Consider the following 7,386-nt stretch of genomic DNA (forward strand, 5'->3'; position numbering starts at 1 on the left):
TCCTTTCCTTTCCTTTCCTTTCCTTTCCTTTCCTTTCCTTTCCTTTCCTTTCCTTTCCTTTCCTTTCCTTTCCTTTCCTTTCCTTTCCCTTTCCTCTAAGCAAATGAAAATACAAAGTTCTACAGGTTGGTTAGAATAACTTCATGCAAAGATGTAGACTGAAGGCTGACTTAATGATCAGTCTCTGCAAATAAAGGCTGGGCTATGAATCAGACATGAATCAGCAATGTGTCCTTGTGGTGATGAAAGCTGACCACTTAAATTTATTACCAAAAGCGTAGGTCACAGATCAAGGAAAGCAATTTATTCTCTTTATTTGGTACTTATGATGTCTTACTTAGAACACTGTGTCTGTGGACATCCCAGTAGATAAGATGGTTAGGAAGCTGGAATGCATAATATAAGGAGAAGCTGAGATAACAGGTTTGGATTATTGTCCCTTGCAGCATCCTTCTGAACCAACTGTCGAACTGTGAGGTAAACATGTTCATGCTATGTTGAGTGATGAACAGGCTCAATGGTAGAGCTCAAAAAGTTGTAATGAATGGGGTACATGTGGATGACAGCCTGTCAGTAGTGATATTCCCCTGAGCTCAGTTCTGGGCACAATTCATTTGTATCAGTGATCTAGATGATGGAGTTGAATGCATCCACAGCACGTTTGGTGATGGTACTAAACTGGGAGGTTCTGTTGTTTTTCTGGGGGGCTAAGAGACCTTGCAGAGGGATCTAGGCAGATTGGAGCACTGGGCAATCACTAATGACATGAAGTTCAACACAGGAAAATGCCAGGTTCTACACCTGAGATGGAATAATGCACATAGACTGGGAGATGAGTAGCTAGCAAGCAGCTCAGCAGAAAGGAATCTGGGGGTGCCAGAAAAAAGGCTTGAAGGTATGTCATATGAGGAGAGGGTGAGGACACTTGGGCTGTCTAGTCTGAGCAAAAGGAGGTTAAAAGGTGACCTTAGTGCTCTCTACAGCTTCCTAAAGAGGGTGATTAGAGAGAGGGAGAGGGAGGTGCTGATCTCTCTCTGGTACGAAAGCCATGCTATGCTATGCTATGCTATGTTATTTGAAATAGATTTAAAAATACTAAAAAGGGACCTAACTGTAGCCATCCACCACTTGGAGGACTAAAGTGCAGAAAGTCCTTGTGGTGGGTGGACCTCAGCTGCCTGCCAGACCCTCATCCAGTCTGTATGTTTCTCACTTCTCAATAGGGCAGGGGAAGGAAGAAAAAATGGTAAAACTCATGGGTTAGGAAAAAGGCACTTTAATAAGAGAAGTAAAGGGCTTATGTGGAAGAAAACTAAAAGAAATTTATTACCTACTTCCTATCAGCAGGAAAATTCCAATGACCCAATATGCATAAGAGTTGCTTTAGAAAATAAATGCCTTAACTGCAAATACCCACCCACTCCTTCCTTTATATTAGGATTAATTCCTAACTGTCATATAGTATGGTCTATCATAGAATCACAGAATCATAGAATGGTGTAGGTTGGAAGGGACCTTAAGGATCACCTAGCTCCAATCTGCATGCAGTCCCTTTGGTCAGTTTGGATCAGCTGTCCTGGTCACTTCCCCATCTGTTGACCACACCCAGCCTCCCGGTCTTTGGTGCCATTAAGGGAGAAAGCTTTGATGCCGAGGAAATACTTCTTAGCAATAGCCAAAAAACTGGTATGTTATCAACACTGTTCTAACCATGAATGCAAAGTACAGCACTATATGGTATGCTGTGAAGGAAGTTAACTCCATTCCAGCTATATTCAGTACGGGCAGGATTTACTACAGAGGGACACAGATGAGAATATAAGAATAGAGTCCCAAGCTGCAACAAAAGAAATTTCAGTTTTTCACAATGAGAATGCTGTGCACCAGAATTTCTTTTATGAAGGCTTGTAATAACTCCATCCTTGGATATTTTATAACCACTGCTTAGCAGGAAGGCAGCAAGCAACAGTTCTTGATACAATGTTGAATCTGATCTGCCTCTGAACTAGGCATCAGACCAGATGACCTCCAGGGATGTCTCCCAACGTTAATTTTTCTATTATTCCATATGTCTATCGTAAGTTTCTGGAACCACTAACCTATAAACAGCATAGATTCACAAACAAAAAGAATTTGCTTAACCAAACTGATGAAATGACTAACTTGGTAGATGAGGGGAAGGAAGTCTACCTGGCCTGTAAGGCCTTCAGCACTTTCTCCTATTAGGTCTTCAGAAAGAAGCTGATAAAATATAAGCAGGATGAGCAAACAGTGAGATGAATCGAACACTGACTGGATGGCCAGGACCAGCGGGTGGTGATCAGTGGCTCAAAGCCTAATTGGAGTCTGGAAATTAGCAGTGCACCTCAGGGATGAATACTGAGTCTAATGATGTTCATCATCTTCATTAATTATCTGGATGACAGGGCAGAGTGTACCCTCAGGAAGTTTGCAGATAACACAAAACTGGGAGGAGCAGCTGATATGCCAGAGGGTTGTGTCACCATCCAAAGGCAATTCAAGTGGGTGGAGAAATGGGCTGACAGGAACCTCCTTAAATTCAATGGACAGAAATGGCAAGTCTTGACCCTGGGAAGAAACAACCTCAGGCACCAGTACATGCTGGAGCCACCTAGATTGAAAGCAGTTTTCAGAAAAGAACCTTAAGGTTTTGGGTGGACACCAAAGTGAACATGAGCCAGAAGTGTGCCCGTGCTGAAAAAAAAAAAAAAAAAAAAAAAAAAGACTAACAGTGTCTTGGGATGTGTTACACAAAGTATTGTCAGTGAGTCGAGAGATCTGATCCTTCCCCTCTACTGAGCACTACTGTGCTATTTCCAGTTCTGAGCTACCCAGTACAGGAGAGACATGGACATAGTAGAGAAAGTCCAATAAGGAGCCACAGTCATGATCATCACTCCTGTGAGGAAAGACTGAGATAGCTACAACTGTTCAGCTGGGAGAAGGGGAAGCTCAGGAGACGGGGAGACTAAGAGGCGACCTCATTGCTCTGTACAGCTTCCTAAGGAGAAGTGAAGGAGGTGCCAATCTCTTCTCCCTTGTCATCAATGATAGAATACATGTGAACAACACAAAGCTGATCAGGGGAGGCTTAGATTAGATGTAAGGAAAAAATTCTTTACCATGAGGGTGGTCAAACACTGGAATAGGCTTCCTAAAGAGGTGGTTGATGCTCCATGCCTGTCGGCATTCAACAGGCTGATTTGAATAATGCCCTCAACAATACGTTTTAACATTTGGTTAGTGCTATTCTTTTCTGTTCTGTTCTGTTCTATTTTTTTTATTTTGGTCCACCATGTCAGAGATGGATGTTGGTGGTATGGCAGTAGAAGATTAACCTTCCCACCCATATTCCATTAAATTTTGTTGCCATGAGACAAATGGCAGCAGAGGGGCAGTCTGACAAAATGGCATCTGACATGGAAGTGAGTATGAAGAGATGTGTCACTGAACCCCTCCACATGGAAAAAATGGCACCCACTGACATTCATTGACACTTGCTGAATCTTTATGGAGACTCAAAAATGGATGTGAGCACAGTGAGGCAGTAGTACATTTCAGCAGTGGTGACAGTGACAGTAGGTTACCTCTGTTAGTGCAGATTTTTACAAAAGTAGCATGCAGGCTCCTGTTCATCAGTGGTGAAAGTTCATAACTAATGCTGGTGACTAATATTGAGAAATAGTGTTTCATAGCTGAGAATTTACTCTATTAAAAATGTTATTATGCTTTTCCTATCTATCTGTTGTAGTTCCATGGAAATAAATAGAAGGCATTACATTCAGAGCAACTTATGTTGAAAGTTGATTGATAGAATCTTTTTCTGAGCGCTGAACACTTATTTTACTTTTCTATTGCTTAGTGTGGTATGAACTAAATTTATTATCTGATGCATTGAACAGTACACAAATCCAATAAAGTCCGTTCAGCTGAAAGCTCTGGCGTAAAAATGCATTCAGTGACAAACATATTATCTAACTTTATGCTATGCAGATTTAATTTGTGTGTTTCTAACATGATTCAATCCATTGCTCTTTTTCTCTAATTGTTCTGAAAGGGCTGAATATTTTGAATATGAAGTAACGTGAATAAATACTGTGTCATTTTAGTTATTCTTTGCATGTATTAGTGAGAAAAGTAAGGCAATTTGACATACTCTGCCTGGAGATCTTACAATGATTAAGGCAAAAAGCATTTATAAAGAAACTTAATGAGATTCTTTAAGTGAACAAAACCAGTTTTTCATAATAGCGTAAAAATTAAGATTTCACAGATCCTTCTACACAGATGCCAAAAACTCATACAGATTATTAAAACACAAATGAACTTTTAAGAAGCTATAATCATATATACACTAGAAAAAAATGTTTAAATTAAAACAGAAAATTGAATTCAAAATCATTATTTCATGAATATCAAAGCTAAGGATGCAGCTAAGTTAAAAGATTTTGAGAGATTATTACATCTAAAATAACCTACCAAGTCATTTCATTCTAAAAATATTTACTGTGTGAATGTAGAGCCCAAGCACAATTAAGTGGGTGAAAAAAGATTCTACATTCCCTTTTTCAATGCTGCTCCTTGGGATTTATCATAAACCCACGTTGTTAAGAGCTGGAGTTTGTCCCTAGTAGTGTCCTCTCTCATCAAGACAGTTAGGAAAAAGTTGATGAGGAATTAGTTATACTTTACTACAGAAAGTATTATAACTTGTTACTGAGCTACAGCAAATAATTATGATGCTGGTAATACAAATATGTTATGCAATTTTAGACCAATTTGAAATCAGTTTGAGATTAGGAGCATCTGGCTCCATTTGTATGCCTCAGATACTACAAGAGTCTCACATCTTCTAGCCCAGTGAATCTAAAACAAGAATTATATAGCATTTATCCCCTGGAAGAAGTTAAAAACACCTCTACCTGCACTGTGATAATACTGCATAAGAACTGGTTGTCTGGTTCCAGCATGAATCTCTTTGTGTAATAACAGCATTAGTGGGCAGAGTAAATTCCAGTGCCTCAGTGGATATAATTATTTCACTCTTCCCAAATAGAAAGAGGAAAGAAAAAAAAAATATGTTAACAAATAAAATACAATCCAAACCCTAAAGAAAAAGAAAAAAACAAGAGAAAGAAATGATGAGAATTCATGTGAATCACTACCTTCTCTCTTCTGAGGTCATACGTCTGCTAATAGTACCAGTTTCATACATGCTATATCCGAATCATGGAAAAATAGATGCATCAATATTGCTTATGTTTCTCTGATAAAATATCAGACATATTTTCATAGAATGAGAATTTGGAAATGGCTTGTTTTGACACAGGAGAACATCTCATGAAGACAGTAAAAGCACTGAGCAGGAAATACTGGTCTGGAAATTAAGTTAACTAAGTAGAAGCTATCAGGAGTGCAGTGATCCCCCAAATTGACAAAAGACTGAATAGTCATAAGGAAATGTTAATACTCTGCATACCAAATAAGAACATTCATGCATGAAACACAGTCATAAAATGTGCTAACATGACATCAACTTGGGAAAAGAGGGATGGGCTAAGAAGCTCAAATATGTTATGCAGTATGCCTAAACACAAATAGGACTGTTTTTTATAGAGTGGCTTAATATCGATACTTCTTAAAAACAAAAACAAAAACAAAACAAACAAAAAAACCATTTCATTGTTTCATATATGTAGTTTAATTCTACATAGATATATACTTTTAATTTGTCCTAATAAACCCCTCTACAAGCTACACCTCTAATACTTAAGAAAAAGCTTTAAAACCAAAAAGTCAGAAGGATTGTGAGGCCCCGCTTTCACTGTCTGTATTCGTACTGAAAATCAAGATCAAGCGAGCTTTTGCCCTTCTGCTCCACCATCGCTGGCATTTCAAATATTTGGTTACAGATTTTCAAACAGTTTTTACTTTGGGAAGGTAGTATATGTTTGTTTTATGATTTATACCTTTCAAAGCGACTGTCATGCAAAGAATTGCATAATAAAATACATGGCATCAGCGAGATGAAGTCAGCATAGGTGTATGCTGTTTACCTTCTCTTTGTGTCACCCTTAGATACATACCATCCCATTTTTCAAGAGGCTTTAAATTCCAGCTGTTTTTAGACATTATTCTGATTGAAATATATAACGTTTGACATGCAATGTGCAATATTAAAACTTGATCGTCTAATGGCTAGCCATATTATTTGAACATTTTTTGTAAAATAGAAATTTATTACTGCATTCCAAAGTTTAATTTACATGTTTTTGTAAAATCTTACTACATTCAATTTTTTATCATTTTTAGTATCAAAATGAAAATTATTATAATTTCTTGTGAGGAAAAGTTTTTCTGACTGCTCCATTTAAAACAGATTTCCTCTAAAGAAAATATATGTGAAGTATATGTGAATAAATAAAGTATTAGAAAAGTAAAAATATGACTACATTAAAGGTTACTAAAATAGAAGCATAATTAAGTTTCTTTAAGTCTTTATTGAGCTATACATTTTGTGGTCTACCTAGACTTCAGCAAAGCCTTTGACACTGTCTCTCACAGTATTCTTCTGGAGAAACTGGCAGCCCATGGCTTGGACAGGTACACTCATTGCTGGGTAAGGAGCTGGCTGGAGGGCCGGGCCCAGAGAGTGGTGTTGAATGGAGTTAAATCCAGCTGGTGACTGCTCACAAGTGGTGTTCTCCAGCAATTGGTGCTGGGGCCTGTCCTCTTCAATATCTTTACTCTTTCAATATCTGGATGAGGGCATCGAGAGCACCCTCAGTAAGTTTGCAGACGACACCAAGCTGGCAGAAGTGTCGATCTGCCTGGGGGTAGCAAGGCCCTACAGAGAGATCTGGACAGGCTGGATCTCTGGGCTGAAGCCAATGGGATGAGGTTCAACAAGACCAAGTGCCGGGTCCTGCACTTTGGCCGCAACAACCCCAGGCAACGCTACAGGCTTGGGGCAGAGTGGCTGGAAGGTTGTGTGGAGGAAACGGACCTGGGGGTATTGGTCAACGCTCGGCTGAGCATGAGCCAGCAGTGTGCCCAGGTGGCCAAGAAGGCCAATGGCATCCTAGCTTGTATCAGAAGTAGTGTTGCCAGTGGTCAGGCACTGGAATGGGCTGCCCAGGGAGGTGGTGGAGTCACCGTCCCTGGAGGTGTTCAAGAAATATTTAGATATAGTGTTGAGAGACATGGTTTAGTGGGGTTATTGGTGGTAGGTGGATGGTTGGACTGGATGATCTTGTAGGTCTTTTCCAACCTAGCTAATTCTATGTTTCTATGATTTTGCAGGTATATTGGGTGTCCATGTCAAGGGAGCTGGCAGAAGGGGTCCTGAAGAGGGGGACTTTCTGT

Source organism: Numida meleagris, chromosome 1 (genome assembly GCF_002078875.1).
Source record: "Numida meleagris isolate 19003 breed g44 Domestic line chromosome 1, NumMel1.0, whole genome shotgun sequence".
In the NCBI taxonomy this organism is placed as follows: domain Eukaryota; kingdom Metazoa; phylum Chordata; class Aves; order Galliformes; family Numididae; genus Numida; species Numida meleagris.